Genomic DNA, 16962 nt, shown 5'->3' with positions numbered 1-16962 from the left:
TACTTTCAATCTGAGCAGCCAACCGTTTATGGTTGTAGGGGGTGGGCTATTTATAGCCACTTGGCAACCCGACCTGATTTGTCCGAAATGACCCTGGGTCACTAAGGAACTGACACGTGTTCCAACGGTCAGATTTCAAACTCACACGGCAACTTTACTTGGGCTACAAGCAAAGCTGACTTGTCCGACTCTGGACAAGATTCGCTCTCATTGTCTTCACTCGAAGACATAGGTTTTTGGTTTAGGCATCACTTCAGTCATTCTGACTGGTTCTCTTGGACCCCACTTAACAGTACGGTGGTTCCTATGACTCAACACAAAAGAAAAAGAACTACGAAAGATCTAAGTCTTCGAGCTCCATAGGCTTCATATCGTGTCTTCTCTTGTCATAGTCTTCAATGTGAATATCTTCATATACCACCTTTGACTTCAATGTCTTCATACATTTTTAGGGGTCATCTCTGGTAGTAAAACCGAATCATGAGGGACTTCTACCTGTGTTATCCTGCAATTCTCACAAACACATTAGTCCCTCAACTAGGTTTGTCGTCAATACTCCAAAACCAACTAGGGGTGGCACTAGATGCACTTACAATCTCCCCCTTTTTGGTGATTGATGACAAACTAGTTGAAGTTTTCAACGGGGAATATAATCTGTGAAACTGTAAAGGATAAGGAATTGTCTTCATAAGTTGCAAGGGCTCCCCCTGAAGATGTGCATATAAGTTAATTTGCTTTTGGAATGCAAATGCACATGGCAGGTGGTACTTGTGGAGATCCACTTCAACTTATGATGACAATCCACTATGCATGTGAAAGTATATGAAGATAATGCCATGCATAATGGAAAATGGACGACTGCAGAATGAGCTAAGTGCGGAATTTATCGTCGCACATGCGGAATTTATCTTCGCAAAACAAGGTGGCAAATAAGTAGCAGACGACCATCTAGTTTAAGTGTTACAACTCATAAGAACCAAATGTAGCAAAAAAACGAGAGTTGTAAGCACGAAGCAAAATATAAGGCACCCGCCCATATGAACCCGCTTGAAGACTATCAATCTCATATGCTTCTCCCCCTTTTGTCAGTAATGACCAAAAAGGTTTGAAGACATAGAGCCTCTACTCGTTCCCATGAGGAGTAGGTGAAGTAGCAGGGTTGTTGGTGTTGTTTGGCGGTGCAGAAGAGCTTGGAGGTGCTGAAGGAGGTGGCGGTGAAGTAGCATCATCTTCTTCCTCAATAATTCTGGCAGTGACTGTGGCAGCAGAGGAAGAGAACTCAGAGTCTTCAAGGGATGGAGTTCCTAGCAGCACAGCCCTTCGAGGAGGTGTGGAGTCAAACTTGAATCTCCCAGTGAAGCCATCCTCTTGAAGATCAGCTTCAGAAAGCATCATCGTTAGCCCTTTCCATGTGCGGCGACAGGTTTCATGGGCAACGAAAGCATTCTTGGTGGCAAGATTTCGAGTGCGATTAACATCCACCAAGAGGCTTTTCATCTGACGCTTCAGCCAGTCATGATGCCTATCTTGTTTCTGATGTAGAGCCACAAGAAGCTCTCGGTCGTTGAGAACACGAGTGCGCTTCTTGGATCTTGGAGCAGTGGCACTGTCAGTGGCTTCAGTTGAAGCAGGGTGTGGTGCACGTGTAGTGCCAGCCAAAGGATACACCCGAGAAACTGCTTCAACGCCTTCAATGTTCTGAGTAAAACTCTGATGTTCTGCATTCTGAAGACTTAGAGGTTGCTTGGCAGGCTCAGAATATATGGATTCAGTAGACATGTCCACGTCAGGCAAGAAGATCCGATGGTTGCGGGCTAAGGGCTGATACGAGATGGCGGAGTGTAGCTTGATCAGCCGCATGACCCACGGGGCGTAGAACTTCAAACCAAACAGATCAATGCCTGATGCAGCAAGTTGGCGTATGAAGAAGTCCTGTGCATTGAAGCATTTGCCATGAAGTATATAGAAGACCAAAGTCTTCATTGCACCCTGAAGCTTGGCATTTGGAGAGTGCCCTTTGATAGGCCAGAGAGTTCGCCTGATGATGTGATAGATGGTTCTGGGCAGGTACTCAAGGTCTTCAACGAAGAACTCTGTGGGATACGCAGCATCTTGGGGCAATGGCTTCATCATGCTGAGCATTTGACTCATATTAGGTTCTGGCCGCTGAAAGATGCTCTCAATAGCTTCAGCATGCAGCTGACAGCCTTGCTCGAAGAGATCGCCAGGAGTGGGCAAGCCAGTGAGCTTAATGATGTCAAATGCATTGGCTTCGTGATGAACGTTGCCAGTCATCCACTCCAGGACCCAAGTCTTTGGATCTCTGCTGTATCCTTTGATGTGAAGTGTGGCATAGAATTATAGCAGCAGCTCTTCATTCCAATGCTCTTCATCAGTAACAAACTGCAGCAGACCCACTTGCTTGAAGCAATCCAACGCTTCTTCTAGACAGGGCAGACCAGCTATAGCTTCAACGTCAAGGCGCTTGTGTGGGAAGATGCGACCTTGGTTGTAAAGAATGCAAGAGTAATAGCTTCGCTGAGGATAGCTCCAGAACCGATCAGATGATATCCTTTCCCTTGAGTAGGGGTTCCTGGAGCTATCGAAGAACGTGTTGTCTGCCCTGAAGCCATTGATGTTGAAGGAGCCAGGTGCTGATGCAGGACCTGGAAACCTTGGTAGTCTTGGGATTGGCTTCTAGACCTGAGGCCTGTGCTCAACATGATAGTTGAATTGGGGACCGGCAGCAGACTCAGGAACAGAAGTGGCGGGATCAGTGGCTTCGCTGTCTTCTGAAGCTTTTGCTGGGGAGGGCTCCACATTAGCTTCGTTGTTGGTTGTGGCAGCCTCAAGATTTGCATCCTCCACTTGACTAGCTGGAGGGTCGGTCACAGGCACGTTCTCCTGGAGAACTGCTTCTTGATGGAGCAGGGGAGTGGGATCTTGTGGTACTTCTTCTTCTGCGGCTGATGCAGCCGGAATGTCTTCAGCAGAGACTTGAGGCCTTGGACCTTTGCGAAGCCTGCGGAACACACACGACGCATGTGGAGTTGGAGTGGGCTGGGCCTCATAGTCTTCTTCCTCTTGTGGGCGATCCTCCCATGAAGCATCCTGTGCAATTGGCATCAGTGGACGACCAATGCTGATGAGTTCGCTGTTTTCTAACTGAGGAAGGACTGCATCATATTTTACATTGTCATGATGACCAATGTCTTCAACAGCGATGGGATCAGCTGCTGGAATGTCTTCAGCTTCAGGAGCCTCTGTGGAAGCAGGCTCATGAACTGTCAGTTGACGTTCTGCGTCAGGATGAACCATAGAAATGGGTTCAACTATCAAGGGCTCTGTGGGAGCAGCCCGAGCTTTCTTGGTCTTTCTCTTTTCTTGGTGGGGGCAGTAGGAGAGGCTTCAGAGTGTTTCCTCTTCCTGGCTTCAGCCTCAGCAGTTCTTGTCTTCTTGAGCTCTAAAGCTGTTGACCGGCTCTTTGGCTTCGAGCCAGTCATTCTTGTTGGGAAGACAATCGGAACTGCTTCTTGCCTTGGTGCATCAGATTCAGCCGTAGCAGGCTTCTTCTTCTTCTTTGCGGCCATCCTGGGGTCAATGCCAGGACGCCCAAGTGCCTTGCGCTTCTCAGCCTCATTATAGGCTTGCACACATCTGTCAGCCAGAGTCTTCATGCGCTCACGCGAACCCTGAGCTTCTGCACGCTTCTTCACAAAGGCTTCCTTGAGCTCGTGCATCATTGTCTTGAAGTTCTTCACTTCTTGCACGCTGAGCTTGGCCATATGCTTCTTGAACTGAGCCTTTTCATAGTCAATCTTCTGCTTCAGTTCAACAATGCGCTGGGCAATAGCAAGTTCTGAAGCAATGGCGCCTTGGAAGGCGACACTGAGGCCAATGGGTAGCTGCAGATCTTCAAAGCTGATGTTTGGCGTGTCAAACCACTCGTCAATGAAGTTGTGGATGATGGTGACATCAAAGAGAGGCAGATCATTGAAGATTTCTGCTTCTTCTTTGCTCTTGATGAGTTGCTCAAGAGCGTCATCTGCAAGATCTTCATCACTTGACAGATCAATGTCGTCGTTGCGCAGAATGGCAGCAGCTGTTAGCTCTTTGCCAGTGTGAGACAAAGGCATCTTGGCCTTGGAGACGCGTGATAAATCTTCAGACTGCACACTGTCTTCAGGAGGTGCAGTTGCCAATGGCTTCGCCCTTGAGATTTTTGGTGAAGGGGCTGGCTTTGAAGCTTTTGGCTTCTTCAACTGCTTTGGCTTCGGCACTGCAGGCGCGTCATCAGACTCAGTGTCAGCCGCAGGCTCATTCACTGCAGTCCCTTGAACCAAGATGTAGGTGATGAGGCCTTCAAGGTTGGCGAAAGGACCGATGACATTGGGTTCTGCATGTCGTGTGCCATCTGCCCTTGGTGCTGAGGGACCAGGGTTGAAGTCTAACCCAAATTCTTCTTGTTCTGCTTCGCTGAGTTTTGGGCAAACTGGAAGTTGCGCTTGAACAGATTGTCGTCACGACACCATAGTAGTGACGACGGATGTGCATCATCAGGCTGTGGTCCACGGACCATGCATGGATAGAAGCTTTGGGCAATAGTTTCATCTCTGGACCTGGGTAGAAGGTTCTTGTATAAGATGTCTCCCCATGGTCTTTTGATGGCACTTTTCTCAGCATACTCTTGAGTTGTGAAGCGGTATTTGAACCATTGTTCTACCCAATAGCGTCGAATCCATTGGATTCGGGTCTTGGGCTGACTATAATCCTCTTCAGGATCTGTCTTATACATTTCTGCGAGTTCATCAGGCAGATCTCTGGAGGTTCCGCCACGATGTTGTTTGCCCCCCTTCCTTGCTGCTTTCTCTAAAGCCATAAATTTTAACTTGAAAGGCTTCAAGACGTTCAAAGGCTTCAAAGGCTTTCTCTTGCTGGACCAACAGGAACTGGCTTCAGGAGAATTTATGTGATGCTGTAAGAATTCTGTAAATGAATGCAAACTATGAGAACCAAAGGATTCTCCCACGGACATGTAACTGTGACAACATTAAGGTGCGAGGGAAGGGGAAGAGGTCATATGCATTCTCAGAAGATTTTGAAGATAAATCAGTTTAGATGACATTGACCTCATCGTGCGAAGACATTCACTCATAGATAAGAAGTTGGTTCCAGATTTGTACGAACCCTCAAATCAGTACAAGTGAGGAATCTAACTACTTTGTGACGCATAAGTGAATATACTAGGCATGTTATGAGATGCAGTAGGAGAGAGATCTAGCTTGTGTGAACAGAAACTGCTTGTGGTAGAAAATGACAGATCAATAGGATCAACGGTGCTGTAAAAAGGGAGTTTTATTTACCACACTGAGAACTGCTAGACGGAGTGGGAGATGAGGCCGAGCAGTTCACTCTTCCGTGCCCTAACTTGGCGACGGAGGACACCTACGGCGACGGCGGAGAGGACGATGTCCGCGGTCGGCGTGAAGACGGCGTCGGAGAGGTTGCGGCAGCGAAGCGCTTCGTCGCCGGCGTCGTCGAGAGCTAGCGGTGGCGCTAGGGTTCGTGCGAGGGTGGAAGAAGAGATAATGACCGCTGTGAGTGTGTATTTATAGGCACAGGGGCGGCACTGTGCTATTACACAGGTGCCCCTGGCGATTCGCATCTGAGGAACACGTGGCCAGTATGCGGAATTTTGGGGTTTGTTCCATGTCCCACGCACGCCTGGATTGTCGGGTGGTCGTTCCTACTTCTCCGGATTTCATGTGGAGGAATGAGCATTGAAAACGGACTTAATGGTTGTCTCTGTATCTTCTGCTGACAAGGACGCAGAGAAGACATTCGACAGTTTCAATAGAATGCATATGACTTGGAGAGATAGAGTTTGAGATAGAAAGCATAGAGAGGTTTGGGTCCGATCACATTCACTTAGTTCAAAAGATTCAACACGAAGACATAGCTATAAGTGAATGCTGTAGAGGACAGAACACTAGCATATATATATATATATATATATATATATATATAATCAACATAGTGAAGATAATCATGAAAATATGTTGAGATCGAAGCCAAACCAAATGTGAAGACATTGCAAGGTAACGCCATGAGTGAAACACTTCAAAATAGAACGTTTGGTGGTGGCGTTACCCACCGTATAGGAAGTATTAGACCCAGACACGGCGCACAATTATCGTGGCGCTCCGAAGTCAAATTCCACATTAATGTATTCACACTTAGAATGTATGTCTTCATTGATTGAAGATATACTTCACTTCGTGTGTTGCACATCTAAGTCATCAATATGCATAAGGGTTAGGATGTGTGCCTGATCACAGGACATTTGAGGATTCCAGGATATTTAGCTCACACCGTAACTTGCAAAACCTCTTCTCATCCAAGGGCTTGGTGAAGATATCTGCCAATTGCTCTTCAGTGTTGACGTGTATGATATCAATGTCTTCCTTCACAACATGATCTCTGAGAAAGTGATGACGAATTTCAATGTGCTTTGTCTTCGAGTGCTGAACTGGGTTGTTGGCAATCTTGATGGCGCTTTCGTTGTCGCAGTAAAGTGGCACTTGCTTCAGATGAATGCCATAGTCCTTGAGTGTTTGCTTCATCCACAGAAGCTGAGCGCAGCAAGATCCAGCAGCAATGTATTCAGATTCAGCAGTGGAGAGAGATACACAGTTCTGCTTCTTTGAAGACCAACATACAAGTGATCGTCCCAGAAAGTGACATGTGCCTGATGTAGACTTGCGATCAACTTTGTCACCAGCATAATCAGCATCCGAGAATCCAACCAGATCAAACTCTGAGCCCTTTGGATACCATAATCCTAGAGTTGGGGTGTGAGCCAAATATCGAAGAATTCGCTTCACAGCTAAGTGATGCGACTCCTTTGGTGCCGCTTGAAATCGAGCACACATGCAAACACTAAGCATAATATCTGGCCTAGATGCACATAGATAAAGTAAAGAACCAATCATGGAGCGGTATACCTTTTGATCGAACTCTTTACCATTGTCGTCAGGACCCAGATGATGTTTGGCTGGCATTGGTGTTGTGAAGCCTTTGCAGTCTTGCATACCGAACTTCTTCAGGCAATCTTTGAGATACTTCTCTTGAGATATGAAGATGCCATTGCGTTGTTGTCGTATTTGAAGACCAAGGAAGAACTTCAGCTCCCCCATCATGGACATCTGATATTGCTCTTGCATCATATATCCAAACTCTTCACTGTACTTCTGATTGGTGCAGCCGAAGATAATGTCATCCACATATATTTGGCACACAAACAGTTCACCATCATATGTCTTCGTGAAAAGAGTGGGATCTAGGGAACCAGGTATGAAGCCTTTGCTCTTCAGGAAGTATTTGAGTGTGTCATACCAGGCCCGAGGGGCTTGTTTGAGGCCATACAGTGCCTTGTTGAGCTTGTATACCATGTCAGGATGTTTTGGATTTTCAAAGCCAGGCGGTTGTGCAACATACACTTCTTCTTCAATCTTGCCATTGAGAAAGGCACTCTTCACATCCATTTGATATAGAAGTATGTTATGATGATTTGCATAGGCCAGCAGTATGCGTATGGCTTCAAGTCTAGCCACAGGAGCAAATGTTTCATCGAAGTCAATGCCTTCCACTTGAGTATATCCTTGAGCAACGAGACGAGCTTTGTTTCTGACAACTTGACCATGCTCATCTTGCTTGTTGCGGTATATCCATTTGGTGCCTATTATATTGTGCTTCCGTGGATCAGGACGCTTAACCAGTTCCCATACATTATTCAGCTCAAACTGTTGAAGCTCTTCTTGCATAGCTTGAATCCATTCAGGTTCCATGAAGGCTTCTTCAACTTTCTTGGGTTCTGATATTGAGACGAATGCGAAGTGCCCACAGAAATTTGCTAGCTGAGTTGCCCTTGAACGAGTGAGTGGACCAGGTGCATTGATGCTATCAATTATTCTTTCAATCTGCACTTCATTGGCAACGCGAGGATGTACAGGGCGAAGACTTTGCTCTTGCTGTTCATTGTCGTTGTTGGAAGGAATGTCTTCAGGCTGAGCATTGTCTTCATGTTGATCAGGTGCTGAAATGATAAGTTCTTCTTCAGGATGAGCTTCAGAAGGTATAATTTCTCCAGTTCCCATTAGCTTGATTGATTCACTGGATGGAACTTCATCTAGCACATTTGGCAGCTGCTCTCTTTGTGAACCGTTGGTCTCATCGAACCGCACATCCACTGTTTCAACCACTTTGTAATGAAAGAGATTGAAGACTCTGTAGGAGTGCGAATCCTTTCCATATCCAAGCATAAAACCCTCATGTGCTTTTGGTGCAAATTTTGAGGTGTGATGTGGGTCCTTGATCCAGCACCTTGCGCCAAATACTCTGAAGTAACTGACATTTGGCTTCTTGCCAGTAAGGAGCTCATAAGATGTCTTGTTCAGTAGCTTGTGAAGATAAACACGATTGATTGTATGGCATGCAGTATCAATGGCTTCGGGCCAGAATTTTCTTGGGGTCTTGTATTCATCTAGCATCGTTCTGGCCATCTCAATTAGTGTTCTGTTCTTGCGTTCGACGACGCCATTCTGCTGTGGCGTGTACGGGGCTGAGAATTCATGTGTGATGCCCAAGGTATCAAGATATGTATCAAGGCCAGTGTTCTTGAATTCAGTGCCATTGTCACTTCTGATGTGCTTTATCTTGGCGCCAAAATTGTTCATAGCTCGATTGGCGAAGCGTCTGAAGACATCCTGCACTTCAGTCTTGTAAAGGATTATGTGCACCCAAGTATATCTAGAATAATCATCAACAATAACGAAGCCATAGAGGCAAGCAGTAGTAGTTAGAGTTGAGTAATGAGTGGGACCGAAAAGATCCATGTGAAGCAGTTCGAAGGGTTGAGTAGTAGTCATGATTGTCTTCGAGGGATGTTTGGCCCTCGTCATCTTCCCTGCTTCACAGGCACCGCATAAGTGGTCTTTCTTGAACTTGACGCCCTCGATGCCTATGACATGCTTCTTCTTCGCAAGGGTGTGGAGGTTCCTCATGCCAGCATGTCCAAGCCTCCGATGCCAGAGCCAGCATTCTGAAGCCTTTGCTAGAAGACATACTGCAAGCTGTGGCCCTGCTGAGAAATCTACCACGTACAAATCATCTTTTCGATACCCTTCAAACACTAGAGACTTGTCAGATTCCATTAGTACAAGGCAACGATATTTTCCAAACATTACGATCATGTTCAAATCGCAAAGCATTGAGACAGACATTAAGTTGAAGCCAAGGGATTCAACAAGCATGACTTTATCCATGTGTTGATCCCTTGAGATTGCAACTCTACCTAGACCCAATACCTTACTTTTACCAGTGTCAGCAAATGTGATGTGGCTCTTGTCGGATGGACGTAAGGTTGAGTCCATAAGAAGACTTCTTTTGCCAGTCATGTGATTTGTACACCCACTGTCAATAATCCATTCTGAAGACGCTGGTGTCGTACCCTACAGTGCAGTTAGGGGGATAGGCTTCACCAAGAGCATTGTGAAGCAAAAACATTTGACGAACCAGTGGGTTATGAAAGCTTAGATCCAGGTTAGGACTAATAGGGAGAGTAGCAAGCGATTCAGGTACGAAGTACATAGTAAGACCATTTGGGCATTTGATCTTGCGCCCTACAAGATGTTTAAGGTCCCCAGCAATAGCGTCAGACGATTTTGGTTTTCTGCTGGAGACCTTTCCCTGCAAAAGAGAGTTAAGCCTTCTTAACCACCCACATCTTCAAGGGTGGCTTAGAAGCAATAAGTCTAAGTGCAGCATCTGAGAATTTTGGCTTTGAAGCCTTAGCAAACAGTCTTGCAGGCGGACAATAGTACTCATAAGAATAAGCAGAATAGTTCTTGGTCTTATGAACATGGCGGTTTGATGAACCGCTCTCATATTCATATGCCTGAGTATGGTTTCCCTGCAAAACATTTGCGTTAGTGCGACTCAGGTGAGTCCTCTGTTTGTATGAAGCCTTTGGACCGTATGAAGCCTTTGGTCTGAGGTTTGTCTTCTTCAAGTGAGGTGTCATGAAGACATTCACAGGAAGATTTTCCAGACACCTTTTCGGAACCCAGATCTTCTTCATAGGCGGTCCATTCCTGCAGTTAGTACCAATGTACCTGGCAAACACTTCACCATTCTGATTCTTAAACAGTATATAGTTTGCATCAAAGGATTCATCAATGATAATGGGGTTAGCACAAGTGAAGCCAGTTAGATTGGATGGATCTGCTGAAGGTTCCTTTGCAGCAACCCACATGGTTTTGGGGTACTGCTCAGGTTTCCAGTAAGAGCCATCTGCATTCATTTTCCTTACGAACCCAACACCCTCTTTCCTAGGGTTTCGGTTCAGAATCTGCTTTTTGAGGACATCACATAGTGTCTGATGCCCTTGAAGACTTTTGTACATCCCTGTTTCAAGCAATGTCTTCAACCTAGCATTCTCATCAGCAATAGCGGTGGTATCCTCAGCAGAGGGGTTAGTTACCGCATCAACAGTTGAAGATATTGCAACAGCAGTAGCAGTAGAACATTCAGCAACAGAAGTAGCATTATCACGCTCAATGCATTTAAGACATGGTGGTTCAAATCCTTCCTGAGCGGGACTGATCTGTTTGGCGCGAAGTGACTCATTTTCCGTTTGAAGATCTTCATGAACCGCTCTCAATTTCTCAAGATCTTGCTTCCTTTGAAGATAATCATAGGAAAGCTTTTCATGAGTTGTTGAGAGAGTTTCATGACGACTTTCAAGTTCCTGATACTTAACGTGAAGATTTTTTATGTCTTCAATTAAGGATTCAGATCGAGTCATTTCAGCACCTAACAGATCATCGCTTCTGTCTAACAGTTTTTGAATATGTTCCATAGCTTTCTGTTGTTCAGTTGCAATTTTAGCAAGTGTTTTGTAGCTAGGTTTTGAACCACAATCAGAGTCATCGTCACTAGATGTTTGATAGTGAGTAGTGCGTGTGTTTACCTTGGCACCGCGTGCCATGAAGCAGTAGGTAGAAGCGGAGTAGTCCTTGTCATTTGCATCGGTGTCGGTGATGAAGTCATTGTCTTCAGTGTTGAAGATGGACTTGGCAACGTATGCTGTAGCCAGACTTGCGACGCCTGAGTCGGATTCCTCCTCAGACTCCACCTCCGCCTCCTCAGAAGCAGACTCCTCCTCTGAATCCATTTCCTTGCCAACAAACGCACGTGCCTTGCCAGATGAGCTCTTCTTGTGTGATGAAGACTTTGAGGAAGACTTGGAAGAAGACTTTGAGTATTTCTTCTTCTTCTTCTTGTCGTCAGAGTCATATTCCTTGCTCTTCTTCTTCTTTTTGTTCTCATTGTCCCACTGTGGACACTCAGAGATGAAGTGGCCAAGTTTCTTGCACTTGTGACATGTTTTCTTCTTGTAGTCATGAGCAGGAGCTTCATCATTCCTTGAACTTGATCGGGAAGACTTTCTGAAGCCTTTCTTCTTGGTGAATTTTTGGAACTTCTTGACAAGCATAGCAAGTTCCCTTCCAATGTCTTCAGGATCATCAGAACTGCTGTCAGATTCTTCTTCAGATGAGGAGACAGCTTTTGCCTTCAAGGCACGAGTTCGCCCATAGTTTGGACCGTAGATATCTCTTTTCTCCGAAAGCTGAAACTCATGTGTGTTGAGCCTCTCAAGTATGTCAGACGGATCGAGTGTCTTGAAATCAGGACGTTCTTGAATCATCAGGGCCAGGATGTCAAACGAACTATCAAGTGATCTCAGCAGCGTCTTGACGACTTCGTGTTTGGTAATCTCAGTGGCGCCGAGGGCTTGAAGCTCATTTGTGATGTCAGTGAGTCGGTCAAATGTGTGCTGGACATTCTCATTGTCATTTCGCTTGAAGCGGTTGAAGAGGTTGCGAAGGACACTGATTCTCTGATCTCTCTGGGTTGAGATGCCTTCATTGACCTTGGAGAGCCAGTCCCAGACCAGCTTGGATGTCTTCAAAGCACTCACACGGCCATACTGTCCTTTGGTCAGATGACCACAGATGATATTCTTGGCAGTAGAGTCCAGTTGAACGAATTTCTTGACATCAGCAGCAGTGACACCTTCTCCAGCCTTGGGAACGCCGTTCTCGACGACATACCATAGGTCGACGTCAATGGCTTCAAGATGCATACGCATCTTATTCTTCCAGTAGGGATATTCAGTTCCATCGAAGACGGGGCACGCAGCGGAGACTTTAATTATCCCTGCAGTCGACATAGCTAAAACTCCAGGTGGTTAAACCGAATCACACAGAACAAGGGAGCACCTTGCTCTGATACCAATTGAAAGTGCGTTATATCGACTAGAGGGGGGGTGAATAGGCGATTTTTATGAAAGTCTTCAGAACATGGGAGTTTTGAAGACAAACGATAAAATTAAACCTATTACCATGCAGCGGAAGGTAGACTACACTAGGCAAACCATAGTCAAGTATTCAATGAAGTGAAAGCACAAAGACTAATAGCAGCTAGGTAGTAAGGATCAGGTAGGAAGATATTGTGAAGCCAAACAGAACACGCAGTCACTCAGTGAAGACAAATGATAGAGCAAACATACAATGACTTCACAAGGAGTAACAGTAAGTAAAGTGAAGTGAAGATGAAACCAGTGACTCGTTGAAGACAATGATTTGTTGGACCAGTTCCAGTTGCTGTGACAACTGTACGTCTGGTTGGAGCGGCTAGGTATTTAAACCTTAGGACACACAGTCCCGGACACCCAGTCCTGAACACGCAGCTCAGGACACCCAGTCCTCACCGTATTCTCCTTGAGCTAAGGTCACATAGACCTCGCCCAATCACTCTGGTAAGTCTTCAAGGTAGACTCCCAAACCTTCACAGACTTCGTTCACTGGCAATCCACAATGTCTCTTGGATGCTCAGAACGCGACGCCTAACCGGCTGGAGGATGCACAGTCCTCAAGTGTAATAAGTCTTCAGATCACACAGACAAGAAGACTTAAGTGATGCCCAATTCTCTCTGGCTCTGGTGGTTAGGGCTTTATCCTCGCAAGGAATTCTCTCTCAAAGGCTTCGAGGTGGGTTGCTCTCAAACGACAAAAGCCGTACTTTCAATCTGAGCAGCCAACCGTTTATGGTTGTAGGGGGTGGGCTATTTATAGCCACTTGGCAACCCGACCTGATTTGTCCGAAATGACCCTGGGTCACTAAGGAACTGACACGTGTTCCAACGGTCAGATTTCAAACTCACACGGCAACTTTACTTGGGCTACAAGCAAAGCTGACTTGTCCGACTCTGGACAAGATTCGCTCTCATAGTCTTCACTCGAAGACATAGGTTTTTGGTTTAGGCATCACTTCAGTCATTCTGACTGGTTCTTTTGGACTCCACTTAACAGTACGGTGGTTCCTATGACTCAACACAAAAGAAAACGAACTACGAAAGATCTAAGTCTTCGAGCTCCATAGGCTTCATATCGTGTCTTCTCTTGTCATAGTCTTCAATATGAATATCTTCATATACCACCTTTGACTTCAATGTCTTCATACATTTTGGGGGTCATCTCTGGTAGTAAAACCGAATCATGAGGGACTTCTACCTGTGTTATCCTGCAATTCTCACAAACACATTAGTCCCTCAACTAGGTTTGTCGTCAATACTCCAAAACCAACTAGGGGTGGCACTAGATGCACTTACAGGAACAGTAAAAAATTATAGATACCTTGGAGACATATCACTCGTGTACCAGGGAGGACCGTGCTGCTCCGTGTCGGCCATAAGAAATTTTGCAGTGGATTCACCGCTCTCTCACTTGGACTAGTCTGTAGACTCATCGCGTATGGTGGAGAACATATCAAGGACGGGCTCGTCGGACTCGAGCACCACCACCTGCATGGCCACAGCCGGAAGGGCTACATCGTGCTTAACCCAGCGCTGGAGCCGCGAGCGCCCGGAGTGCTTGCGAAGGTGACCAATAGGAAGTATAGGTGTCGCGCGGTACGGGGCCGACTGCTGCCGTAGAAGGACTCCATAGCATTGGGGAACATAGTAATTTCAAGAAAAATCCTACGCACACGCAAGATCATGGTGTTGCATAGCAACGAGAGGGAAGAGTGTTGTCTACGTACCCTCGTAGACCGTTAGGGGAAGCGTTATGACAACGCGGTTAATGTAGTCATACGTCTTCACAATCGACCGATCCTAGCACCGAAGGTACGACACCTTTGCAATCTGCACACGTTTGGCTCGGTGACGTCCACAAACTCAGATCCAGTAGAGTGTTGGGAAGAGCTTTCGGTCAGCACGACGGCGTGATGACGTGATGATGATGCTACCGATTGCTTTTCACGTGAAATAGGGCTTCCGCCTACACTGATACGGTATGACCGAGGTGGATTATGGTGAGAGGGGCACCGCAATGGCTAAATGATCAATGATCAACTTTGTGTCTATCGGGTGCCCCTGGCCACGTATGTAAAGGAAGGAGGAGGAGGAGGCCGCCCTCATAGGGCGCGCCCAAAGTGTGGAAGTCCTACTAGGACTCCCTAGTCCTAGTAGGGTTCCACCTCCCACATGGAATAGGAAAAGGGAAGGAAGAAGGAGAAGGAAGGAAGGGGGCGCCCCCTTTCCCTAGTCCAATTCGGACCAGTCCATGGGGAAGGGGCGGCCACACTTGAGGCTTTCTCTCTTTCTCGTATGGCCCATTAAGGCCTAATACGAATTCCTGTAACTTCTCTAGTCTCCGAAAAAATACCCGATCACTCAGAACATTTCCGATGTCCGAATATAGCCTTCCAATTATATCGATCTTTATGTCTTGACCATTTCGAGACTCCTCGTCATGTCCCCGATCTCATCTGGGACTTCCGACAAACTTCGGTCATCAAATCACATAATCATAATACAAATCGTCAAGAAACGTTAAGTGTGCGCACCCTACGGTTCGAGAACTATGTAGACATGACCGAGACACATACCGGTCAAAACCAATAGTGGAACCTGGATGCTCATATTGGCTCCTACATATTCTATGAAGATCTTTATCGGTAAGCCGCATAACAGCATACGTTGTTCCCTTTGTCATCGGTATGGTTAACTTGCCCGAGATTTGATCGCGGTAATCCTCATACCTAGTTCAATCTCGTTACCGGCAAGTCTCTTTACTCGTTCTGTAATGCATCATCCCGCAACTAACTCATTAGTCACAATGCTTGCAAAGGCTTATAGTGATGTGCATTACCGAGAGGGCCCTGAGAAGCTCTCCGATACTCGGAGTGACAAATCCTAAATCTTGATCTATTGCCAACTAAACAAACACCATCGTAGACACCTGTAGAGCACCTTTATAATCACCCAGTTATGTTGTGATGTTTGGTAGCACACAAGTGTTCCTCCGATATCGGGAGTTGCATAATCTCAATAGTCATAGGAACATGTATAAGTCCATGAAGAAAGCAATAGCAAACAAACTAAACATATTCAAGTGCTAAGCTAACGGAATGGGTCAAGTCAAATCACATCATTCTATAATGATGTTATCCCGTTATCAAATGACAACTCATGTCTATGGCTAGGAAACTAAACCATCTTTGATTCAACGAGCTAGTCAAGTAGAGGCATACTAGTGACACTCTGTTTGTCTATGTGTTCACACATTTACTAAGTTTCCGTTTAATACAATTCTAGCATGAATAATAAACATTTATCTTGATATAAGGAAATATAAATAACAACTTTATTATTGCCTCTAGGGCATATTTCCTTCACATAGGATAGGCTTAACGTTCAGGTGGTGCCTCCTGCTCTGCCAGGTACGCATCTGGCGCGACCTCCATGCCAATGATGAAAGTGCAACTAATCCCCGAGTGGTTTTGGTAATTCACAACAACATATAGCTCATTGAACTAATATCCACCCAAGACGAATATTTCAGGAAGTTCAATGAATGGCATGGCATGGACTAGAAATGTGGACCCCTCAAAATGCTAAGGACACACATTGGCAAAAGCTCAAGACTCTTCATCTTTGTTTTAGTGATATAAAATTGCATTGAGTCCATAGGAAAGCCAATACTATTAAAAGGGGGTGAGGTGTTGCTTAAGGGCTTGCTTGCTCAAATGCTTAGTGATATTGCTCCATAGCCCTCAACCACTTTCTCCATCCAAATATGTAAAAACCCTAAACTCCAACTCGGCCCCGCCGATTCTTTCTATCTGGCACCACCGAGTTCATATGACATAGCCACAGCCAAAAACCCTAACAGTTTGATCACACATATACGGACCTTGGTCTAACCAAAATGGCCTTGCCAACTCCCTATTATCAGTTGCATTTATTTCGGTCTCACCAAAATTGCAATCGGTCTCACCGAGATGGCTTGACCAATTCTCAGTTGCCCTATTGCTTCACTTCGGTCTCACTGAGTTGATGCAATTGGCGCCACCGAGATGAGGTTTTCCATAAGCCCTAGCACATCGGTCCCACCGAGTTGGCCGAGTCGGTCCCATCGAGATTCCTAACATTCACATTTTGAACTAATCGGTCCCACCGAGTTTAACTATTCGGTCTCACCGAGATGGGTCAAATGTGTGTAACGGTTGGATTTTGTGTGGAGGCTATATATACCCCTCCACCCCCTTCTCCATATGTGAGAGAACCACCTACTCATGTGTTGAGATCAAGATATTCCAATCCTACCTCAAGAATCTTGATTTCTAGCCTTCCCCAAGTTGCTTTCCACTCAAATCATCTTTCCACCATATCTAAATCTGTGAGAGAGAGTTGAGTGTTGGGGAGACTATCATTTGAAGCACAAGAGCAATGATTTCATCATCAACACACCATCTATTACCTTTTGGAGAGTGGTGTCTCCTAGATTGGATAGGTGTCGCTTGGGAGCCCCCGTCAAGTTTTGGAGTTGAACCAAG

This window comes from Triticum aestivum, chromosome 3A, assembly GCF_018294505.1.
Source record: "Triticum aestivum cultivar Chinese Spring chromosome 3A, IWGSC CS RefSeq v2.1, whole genome shotgun sequence".
NCBI classification, from domain to species: domain Eukaryota; kingdom Viridiplantae; phylum Streptophyta; class Magnoliopsida; order Poales; family Poaceae; genus Triticum; species Triticum aestivum.
The sequence above is the reverse complement of the archived record's forward strand: the minus strand, read 5'-3'. Positions refer to the sequence as shown.